Here is an 11541-nt window from a genome sequence, read left to right on the forward strand (position 1 = left end):
AAAAAAAAAAAAAAAAAAGACCACAAAATCCAACAGCCTCAAGACAAAGAAGAATAAGCCATGATCTTAATTGCTTCAGAGCCCCAGAGGAGCCATTCTAACTCCTGTCCAGACCCGAAACTGTGCACAGTCGTTGTAGGACCAAGTGGATGCCGGGAGGCCTGACAGAACTGATCTGTGTGGAAACACAAAACTGTCCCACCATTCACTGAGAAATTCCACCCAGGACCCAGGGAGCCAGGTTTTCATCCAACTCTTCTGCAAAACAAAGCAAAGAAATAAAATAAAAGAGTAATAAAAATAAAAGAGTATTCATTATTAAATTCTATTGTGTGAACTCCAGATAGGCTTAAGAGATGCCCCTTTGATAGGTCCCTGAGGAAGAGCTGCCAAGAAGCACTGTGAGGGTTCTCTGCCAAGCCGGGAAGGTGCCCTGGAGGGCAACAATGCAGAGACATTTTTTTGTCCATCCATCCATCCATCCGTCCATCCATCCATTCTTTCATTCATCCAACAAACGAATATTTCTTAAGTAGCTCCTATGTGCCTAGAGACCCAGGACACTAAGCTGGAAATGGAGAGGGGAGAAAACTCCCCAATATAAAAGGGAAATGGTCTGTCTGGATTGGATGAACAGGGAAAATCTGTACTTTTCCTGTCATTAAGAAAATGTAAAGCCTCTAATGATATTTATAAATACAGAATCTAGAATGTGCTGAAAGAAAAGAGCTTTCTTTTCTTTTACTCCAGGAAAAGAAAATAAACAGAAGCTGACCACTCATTTGAATTGACCACACATCTGTGAGGTGTCGGGCTGCTAAAAAGGTGGTATTTTGCTTTGACATTGAGCTTTATAACCGGGATGCAACACAGACCCTACAGGGGTTCAACACTTTTCTATGCCCTCTCTCCTGAGTTTGTAGAAACAGGATGTGTCAACCTGAGCTGCCCAGAAGGAAAAGGCTGGAAAGAAGCTCACAGGCCAGCCTGTCTGGGGAGCAGAGGGTAAGGACACGAGCGCTCCAGGATAAGAGCACCTGCCTCTCCAGAGGCTCCTCCACAGGCTGGGGAGGGACATTTGCCTGGGCAATGCCCTGGTGCCAGGGATGGCCCAGTGTCTCAGCAGTCTTATGCTGGGGGGACTTTGGGGGAAAGGAAGCAGCAGGGCTCTTTCTGAGCCAGTGCACAGACTCCTGCGAACAGTTGAGATTTCTGCTGTTTAAGGAATTAAATGGTTGGGATCTCACTCACCCATTGAAAATGCTCCCCAGGACGATACTGAAATGTTGAGCAGGGTTTTTCTCCTGGTACAGAAAATTTCAGGGGCCGGATGGTCTACTGCAGGGAGAGGCAGCAGAGGAAGAAGCCCTGCTTGGGAGCCATTTCTGCAGGATGGAAGTGTGGTGTCAGACAGCCTGAGGTCCCCTCGTGGGCAGTGGGCCCAGTCAAAGTCAAACCTAGAGAACAAAGTTCCCTTAGGGCTGGGGCAGACCACATGCTTTTAGTAATTCTTTGCAAGGAATGAGGAATTGTTGTGAGGGCACCTTCTTCTGAGGTGCACCCCCTCCACTTTCTCCCCTGGCCTTTCTGCTTCCCGCTGCAATCAATGGCAAATCTTTTCCTGAGATTTTTGAATCAGTTGCTAACCCAAGTGACTGGTTATATTTCCAACCAAGCTGATGCCCATGACGATACGGACAGAGTGAAGCACACCTGAAACTTGTGGCCTGCCATCCTTACCAGTGTAGGACACTGACTCACAAAGCAAGAAAGACAAAATAAACCAATAAATCACCTAAGAAGGCAGAACTGATGTCACAAAATGTTTCACTTGTTTTATTTATTTATACCCAACCAATTTTCAAAAAAGCAGGGGAGTAACTTTAGTTTATTCACATGTAAAATCTCTCAGGATTCCATTTGGAACCCATTTACATTAACTTTATATGTAACTCAGTCTAAGCTGTCGGATGTAAAAAGCAGCAAATAATTAAATGTGGGAGAAGCTACTACAGATAGGTAAACTTATAACAGCGGGAAATGACAGATGCCAACAAGAGGGGAGACAGAAAAACTGCTGTAATAGTCCCAAGAACTTAAAAGCAACAGTCTAGGCCCCTTTAGTGTGGGCTTAATAACCCTTGGGGTCTTAAATCTATCCTATACTGGGCCATTTATTGATATTTTTATTGATGACCCTGAGTTTCTAAGAGAAGGTAAAATTATGCTCACTTTAAGGAAGTTGGAATGTATTTCTTTAGAAAGATTTCTGTCTCAAATCACTAAAATTTTTAAGATTTACATTTACATGATTAAATTTCCAAGTGCTTAGAGACTTATTCATTTAGAATAACTCAGCACAAGGTTCAGACAAGCTTGGACTGCAAGTTTTCAGCTTGAACACAGATGTGTTTGGGGTTTAAATCAGTCTACTCTTGGTACAAGTTTTATTTCCTATCTTGAAAGGCGTAATTTGGGGCTCCACACAGACCTTTGCAAATAGCATTAATATGATTCATACAGCAATGAATCAGAACCACAAGAACCAATTTTTCACCTGGAATCCATGTGGGCTTGCAAACAAATAACCAAATGGATTTGGTGTCCCCCCCCGCCCCCAAATTAAAAAGAGAATTTAGAAATATGATTCAAGGTGTTTATCTAAATTTCATTGTTCAGAACCATGATATTTTTGGTTTGGTTGGTTATGTTCTAGACCCCCTGGAATTGGCTGGCCAGGCCACCCAGGCCACTGATCTTTGGCTGCTATGAGTCCACTCCATCCTGTTACTTGGAGGAAATCCTGGTGGAAAGCTGGGCTTTACCTCTCACGAGAAGCCAGAGGGGCCCAAGCATCTCTCCTACTCTTGACAGAATATGGACACGTGACCCAGAATTGGCCTTGGCCTTTGAGTCTACAGGGAGTAGTAATCATCAGTGAGGTCTATACTCTTTTAATAAGAGAGGTAGAGAGTGTTAAGGTATGGGGAAACGACTGCCCTTAGGGAAAAAAAAAAGCAAGGTAACTTGTAGGATAGTCTGTGATGTGTGTTTGATGTGTGTGTGTGTGTGTGTGTGTGCATGTGTGTGTGTGTGTGTGTTTGTGCTTGATAGAAGGATTCTAGCATTGTACCTTGGGGTATGGGTGATGATGAGCCAAGGAAAATGGAGACAGTAGGACCAGAGACAGACTCTAGATCTGCCCTAACATTTATATACTAGGGTAAGACAAGGCATGAGTCCAGTGATGCAAAAGGCAAATATATTTAACAATGATAATAAAAATGTTATATTTTTTGAAGGCTTAATATGTGCTGAGTTCTGTGATAAGGAATTAGCATAAATTATCTCATTTAATACTCATTGTTAACGTAGGTGGTGTAGCCTGTTCATATACCCATTTTACAACATCAGTCACAACTGCTATATTGCCAAATCCAGGGGTCATTTTTAAGTTCTCATTTTGATGCTTAGTGGTATAAAATTTATCAACCTCTCTCTTCTTTGGAAGTTTGCTTACTTTGTTTTCTAGGGCATCATATTCTTTTCGTTCCTGATCTCTGGTCACTGCTCTATTTCCCTTGTGGTCTACTCCATTTTTGCTCTCATCTCTTATGTGAGGGTCTTCCATGGGGTTCCAGCCTATGCCTTCACACTCTGTAAATTATCCCATAATTTATAGTACTACCTATATATTGCCAGTACTTAAAAATAATAACTGACATTTATTGAGTGGTTTCTATGTTCCAGGTTCTTTTTTTAAGTAGTTTACATGCAATAATTCATTTAATGCTCAACACCATGAGATAGGTCCTATTATCATTCTGGTTCTATAGATGGAGAAACTGAGGTACTGAGGCTGCTGGTAGTAAGTGGTGGAGGCAGAATCCTAACACAAGTGGTTCAGCTCAAGAGAAAAGAAATCATAACAAATTATAAATTTGAAAGAGCTGACAGAGGCTTCCACTCTTGACTAAGATGGAGGAACAGAGACCACACTTTCTTCTAACCTGAAACAACCAACACTACCAACAAAAAAGTGGACAAAATATATGAAACAATGATTTTTCAAGACAGTGGATATCAAGTAACAAAGGAGTGTTATCCCTAAGAAATGGGAAACAAATAAAGTAAATGTCATCTGTCTTAGTCTATTTGTGTTGCTAAAAAGGAATACCTGAAGCTGGGTAATTTAAAAGAAAAGAGGTTTATTTGGCTCATGATTCTGCAGCTATGTAAGGAGAATGGCACCAGCATCTGCATCTGGTGAGGGTGAAGGAAATTAGAAAATTTTACCCTAAAATATGTTTCTTTGACATATTTTGAGATAGCTACCATAGAAGTAATGCCCTGTCTTCTGTGGGGGGAAATTTACATCTGTAGAGAATCTCATTTAATGCAGCCAGTTCTTTCCTTATCCAATCTAGGAAAGATTATATGACAGTCTAACATCTTTAAATGTCTGAAAAGAAACATTTACCATCTATTCTCTTTGGGGGCTGCTACCTGTAAGGTTTCATTTACAAAAAAAGACCACCTTGGCTAGCTAGCCAAGCCTCTTCCTTTCTGCCTCCCAAAGCCTGTTTTGCTGCTTCCAAGCCCCAATTCTTTAAAAACCTCTGTACCTCATTGAAGAGTTGAATCTTCATTCTAATGGTTCCCATGTATACATGTTAAATAAATTTGTATCTTTTTCCTCCTATTGGTCAATCTGCCTCATGTCAGTGAATTTTTTAGTGAACTTTGAGGGGCAAGAGCCTTGCTCTTACAAGGGCCACAGGTTGCTTTCACTTGTGGTGGAAGGTGAAGGGGAGCTGGTGTGTAAAGAGATCACATGATAAGAGAAAGCAAGAGAGAGTAGTGAAGGCTCTTTTTAACAACCAGCTCTTGTGGGAACTAACAGAGCAAGAACTCATTACCATGAGGATGGCACCAAGTCATTCATGAAGCATCTGCCCCCATGACCCAAACACCTTCCATTAGGCCCCAACTCCAACATAGGGAATAAAAATTCAACATGAAGTTTGCAGGGGTCAAATATCCAAACCATGGCATTATAATTGCCCTAATTTACTCATTGAGCATTTCCAGGCTGTAGTGCAAAGAAGGGAAATCCAAGTGAAATCTGGCAGACTCCCTGAATTGAGCAGGGTGAGTTGAGAGTCAGCCAAGACCAAGGCAGCTAAAGTGCTACACAGACAATTCCAGAGATCCTCAGAGGGCTCCTCCTTGGCAGAGTACTCGTCAGTGCATGTATATGAGGAAACTACATAAGGCTGGAGAAAGAATCACCCAAAAGGATCAGAAGACAATACCCAGTGTTTGCATAAGGCCAAGAACAGTACCTCTTTCTACCTGCCGGACGGGAAATCCTCAGAAGTCTCAAAGGATTAGGTACGATATTCATGAGAGTATAGTCTCAGTGTGGGAAATAATTAGCTCTAGACCAAAGACTGGTCTGGCCCCATCTAAAAAAATCTTAAAAACAAGATGAAAAAGGATCAAATGTCTCCTAACTGCATCCCAGAGCAAAGCCAAGAATACTTATAGCAATACAAAAATACCCAGCAGAAAACAAGAAAAATTCAAAATGACTGGCATCCAATAAAAGATTATAAGGTATACAAAAAAGCAGGCAAATATGACCCACAGTAAGGAGAAAATCAATTAAAATCGACCCAGAACTCATACAGATGTTAGAATTGGTAGGCAAAGACATAAAACAGTTATTATAACTGTGTTACATATGTTCACAAGAGTAAAAAGATATTTAAAAAGGTGCAAATTGAATCTCTACAGACAAAAACTCATTTCTTTTTTATATCTGAAATAAAAAATACATTAGAGAGAATTAGTGGTAGATTAGATATTGCAGAAGAAAAGATGCATGGAGACTATACCATTGCACCTACCTGGAAAGACACCACATCCTTCCCAACTGGCACACTAAGACTCAACTGCAGGTGATAGTCTTTCTCTATAAAAGCCCCTCTAGAAACTTTGGAGGAGACAATTTTTCCTCCAGATGCACAGACATCAATGCAGGCACAGAAGAAATATGAAAAAGCAAGGAAATATAACACCACCAAAGGAACATCATCACTCTCTAGCCATAGACCCCAATGAAAAAGATATCAACAAATTGAGAGAAAAAGGAATTTAAAATAATGATCTTAAGGAAACTCAATGAGATACGAGAAAATACAGATACACAATTCAATGAAATTAAAAAAACATTCACAATATGAACAAGAATTTCAACCAAGAGTTATATATCAGAGAAAAATAAACAAACAGAAATCCTGCAGCTGAAGAATTCAAAAAATGAAATAAAAATACAATAGAAAGCTTCAAAAACAGACTTAATCAAGCAGAAGAAAGAATCTCTGACTTGAAATTAGATCATCTGAAATTACCTAGTTAAGAGAAAAAAAAGAAATAAGAATAAAAAGGAGTTAAGAAAGCCTATAAGATTTATGGGACACCATTAAGTGAACATATTTTCATATTATGGGAATTTCAGAAGGAAAAGAGATTGAAAAAAAGCATAGAAAACTTATTTAATGAAATAATCGCTGAAAGCTTTGCAATTCTGGGGGGAGATATGGACATCCAGATCCAGGAAGCTCAAAAATCCCCAAATAGATTCAACCCAAAAAAGGTCCTCCCCAAGTCACATTATGTTGAATTATCAAAAGTCAAAGACAGGGAATTCTAAAAACAACAAGAGAAAAGTGTCAGTTCACTATGATGGAATCCCCATTAAACTAACAGCATATTTTTGCAAAGAAACCATACAAACCAGGAGATAATAAGACGATATATTCAAAGTGCTGAAAGTTAAAACTGGCAACCAAGTATACTATACCCAGCAAATCTATCCTTCAGACATGAAGCAAAAATAAAATCTTTCCCAGGCAAGCAAAAGCTGAGGGAATTCATCACCCATAGACTGGCCTTATAAGAAATGTTCAAGAAAGTCCTGCATCTGGAACAAAAAGATAATCACCATTATGAAAACACACAAAAGTATAAAACTCACTGGTAGAGCAGATACACAAAGGAGAAAGAGAAACGAATCAAATCTTATCACTACAGAAAACCACCAAACTCCAATGATAAACAATAACACAGGAAGAAAGGAACAGAGGATATATAAAACAACCAGAAAACAATTAACAAAATGACAGCAGTAAATCCTCACCTGTCAATAACAGCCTTAAATGTAAACAGATTAAATTACTCACTAAAATATATAGACCAGCTAAATGGCTAAAAACATGCTCCTGAATGACCAATGGATCAATAAAGAAATTAAGAAGAAAATTTAAAATTTTCTTGAAACAAATGAATAAATGAATAAAGAAAATGTGGCACATATACACAATGAAGTATTATTCATCCATAAAAAAGAATGAAATCCTGTCATTTGCAGCAACATGAATGGAACTGTAGGTCATTATGTTAGGTGAAACAAGCCAGGCACAGAAAGAGAAATATCACATGTTCTCACTCATATGTGGGATCTCATGGAGGTAGAAAGTAAAATGATGGTTCCAGAGTCTGGGGAGAGTGTGGAGGGAATGAAGAGAGGTTGTTTAATGGGTACAATGATACAGTTAAATAGAAGAAATAAAGTGTTTGATAGATCAGTAGGGTGACTATTGTTAATAATTTATTGTATGTTTCAAAACAGCTAGAACAGAACATTTGAAATGTTCCCAACACAAAGAAATGATAAATGTTTGAGGTGATGTGCCTCCTAATTACCCTGACTTGATCATTACACATCATATGCATGTATCAAAAGATCACCTGTACCCCATAAATATGTACAATTATTATATATCAATAAAAAAGAATGTCATTTCCTAAAGATGAAGGAGTCAGTTCTTTGACGGAACATAAAAATCCTAAATGTTTGTGCACCCAATAACAAAGCTTTAAAATATGAAAAGTAATATAACTGCAAAGAGAAATGGACAAATCTCCAATTATAGCAGAAGATTTTAAAACCCCTAACTCAATAACCGATAGAATAAGTAGAGAAAATAAGAAAATCAGTAAGTATATAGGGACTTCGTCAACACTATCAACCAACTTGACCTAATTGACAGAGAGCATTCCACCAATTAACAGCAGAATACACGCTTTTTATAGTCCATTTGCCAAGATAAACTATATTCCACAGCATAAAACAAGTTCCAGTAAATTTAAAAGTATTTGAGTCACACAAAACATTTTCTCTGACCATAAATAATGGAATTAAATAAATCAACAAAAGAAAGATTTCTGGAAAATCTCCAAATCTTTGGAAACTAAAGAACATACCGCTAAATGGGTCAAAGAAGAAATCAAAAGGAAAATTAGAAAGAATTTTATGCCTTTATCAGGTTTTGGGACTCTCAAAAAAAAAAAAAAAAAAAAAAAAAGAAAGACTTTTATAATGGTTTCCTCTAGCTCCCTAGGGCAAGAGAAAGTTCCACTTCTTTATATAGTCTTCAACAGGAACTTGCATACCAACAAGACCCTGAGGTAACAAAAAAAAAAAAAGAAAGAAAGAAAGACTTTTAGGCCAAATGGAAGCGAAGCCACACCCTATCAAAGAGCGGGTAAGGAAGGTTACAAACGGTTATGAAGATTTGAGGTGATGACTGTATTCATTATTTTGTTGATGATGTGATTAACTCTCTTGAGGATGAGGATTTCATGGGTTTGTAGAAATGTCAAAACTTATCAAATTGTGCACTCAAAGTGTGTGCAGTTTATTGCATGTCACTCATACCTCAATGAAGTCAATAAGTCATTTTTAAAAGCTGACAGATACTACAAAAAATCATTCAGAAAAATACGGTAATATTCTTATTAATACGCCTCTGAAATATCTCTAAAGTACTTTTTTCCTAAACATTTTTGTTGAATACTCTTTAGTTGCCTTTCCCTATGACAAAAGTTTTGTAACATTATTTTCCATAGAGAGAATACAAAGAATTCAGCATTTCTTTTACCATTGTTGATCAAAGTTGGGTTTTTTATTGTTTATATTTCAGGAAAGTTTCAAACTGTTTTGCTCCATTGGTGACAATTATGCATTTTGCTTTCATATCATCAGATGTCATCAGGATAACGTGAGTCAGATATACTGCAATACGATTTGCTGGGATGCAAAATCATGTTTTCATCTACAGACGCACATGCTATTTTTAATGCTGCTCTAGTATTGCACCCTACCAACACAGAAATGTTAGTAAATTTTATTTTGTGCTATTCCAATTGTATATGCTGCATTTTTAAGTCTAATTTCTGAGGGCTTATAGGCACCAGGCACTCTTCTAAGTGCTTGAGGTATAGCAGTGAATGAGATCGGCAAAAACTCCTTGTCCTCTGTATGAAGAATTGACTCTCAGGAAGCTTACATTTTAATGGCAGGAGACAGAAAATACACTAATAAAAATCAAAATATATAGTATGTTATTTTGTTGGGTGCAATGGTGAAAAATAAAATAGAATAAGGGTGGTAGTTCGGTTTTATACAGTGTGGTTTGAGGAAGCCTCACTGAGTAGGAGAAAAGATCTGAGAATCTAAGGAGTTGAGCCATGGGATTGTCTGAGGAGAATGTTTCATATAGACCATGGCATGTGCACAGGCCTGGGGCTGGCGTGTGCGTGGAGTGCTGAGGAAGAGCAGCTTCAGTGGCACGAGAAACACGAGAGCAGCAGGAGGTAATCAGAGAGGCGAAGTGGCCGGACTGTGAAGGAGTACAGATTTTACTCAGGGTGAGATGGGAGTCTGTGGAAGATTTTGAGCAGAGTGGTGGCGTGACCTGATTTGTGTTTTAACATGATCACCATAGCGGGTTGAAGAGTGGCCCCTGAAAGGTATGTCCAAGTCTTAACCCCCGGTATCTGTCAAGGTGACCTTATGTGGAAATAGGGTCTTTGCGATATAATTAAGGATCTCAAGGTGAGATCATACTGGATTTAGGGTGTACTCTAAATCTAAAGATTTGTGTTTTTTATAAGAAGAGGAGTAGACACAGAAATATCCACAGAACAGAAAAGAAGCCACCGTGAAGATGGAGGCCACCGTTGGAGTGATGCGTCTATAAAACCAAGAGATTCCAAGGATTGCTGGCAACCACCAGAAGCCAGGCGAGAGGCATGGAACATTTTGAGATTTTTCTCTCAAGAGCCTCCAGAAGGAACCAACCCTGCCAACACCTTGATTTCAGACTTCTGGCCTCCAGAACTGTTAGAGAATAAATTTCTGTTGTTTTAATACACCAAGTTTGTGGTAATTTGTTATGGCAGCCCTCCTTAACTAATACAATCGTGTTGGCTTCTGTATGAAGCAAAGGAACCCTCTGAGCCTATTATTGGGTAATCCAGGTGAGACCTAGAGCTCAGACCAGGATGGTGCGGTGGCGTGGGGAGAAGCAGTAAAATCCTGGAAATATTTTAAAGGTAGCACTGAGAGGACTTGTTGGCATGTTGGAGGTGGGGCTTGAGAAAGAGAAGTATTGCAGAAAGGTGTGCAGGAGGTGGGCTGCGCTGGTTCTTAAGTTCATGTTTCCCAGCCAGTGTCTGTCTGCAAAGCACCCTCAGCTTTGCCAGCTAGCTCTATGTTCAGCTCTGCTGAAAGGAGATGCTGGCGGAAGATACAAAGCTGGAGGGGAAAAAGGAACATGTGTCATGTATTGATTTCCTGTTCCTGTCAGTCAGCGACACCACCACAGTAGCTGGTTCCAATTTCTAGCTCCTCCCCACACTCCCAGAACCAGCCTCACTGGGCCCCCTCAGAGGTCCTAGCACCCACTGGCTATGGCTCCCCACTCAGAGGCCTGGCCTAGCTCCGTGGGCCCCTCCTCAAGACTATAGGTTCTGATGACCCCAACCCTTCTCCCTGCTCCCCCAGCCCTCGTGGCGGAGGCTGCTTCCTGCAGTTACAACCTCTGTGCTGTCTCAGGGGTCCCCTTTTGCCTGTCGAATCTCTAATACCTGGTTAACAATTATTTATATTAAGCTCTCTCTGTTAGAGAGAAACTAACAGGGTTTCTAGTTCCCAAACAGACTTTGAGTAATGGAGAAAGTGCAGATAATTCCAAGAGAAACATGAGCAACAGGAAGCACAGAGTTGCCATTGATTGAGATGGATGAGGCTGTGGGAAGAGCAGGTTTGGGGGCTGGGTTTGGACAAGTTATGTTTCGATGCCTATCAGACGTCATGTGATGTGCAAGAGAGATGTCGAGTAGGCTGTTGGGTGTGCAAAGTTTGAGTTCATGGGAGAAGCCTGGGCTGGAGACAGCAGTGTGGAGGCCCCGGCATGGACAGACATTCGGTGCCACAGGACTGCAAGGATGCCTGGAGCCATTCTGGGTCTTATATTGCTTTTTAGTCCCAATGTCTTAGCACAGATCACATGTGTTGAGGAAAGGACACATGGATAAGACAATCAGCGAAGGCTGTTAATTGAGTCATGCTTACCACTGTAAACTGTTTTGAAAATAAAAAGGAAGTTTCCTAGGGATGGATGGACTCCC

This window comes from Propithecus coquereli, unplaced genomic scaffold (assembly GCF_000956105.1).
Source record: "Propithecus coquereli isolate 6110/MARCELLA unplaced genomic scaffold, Pcoq_1.0 Scaffold34, whole genome shotgun sequence".
Taxonomy (NCBI): Eukaryota; Metazoa; Chordata; class Mammalia; order Primates; family Indriidae; genus Propithecus; species Propithecus coquereli.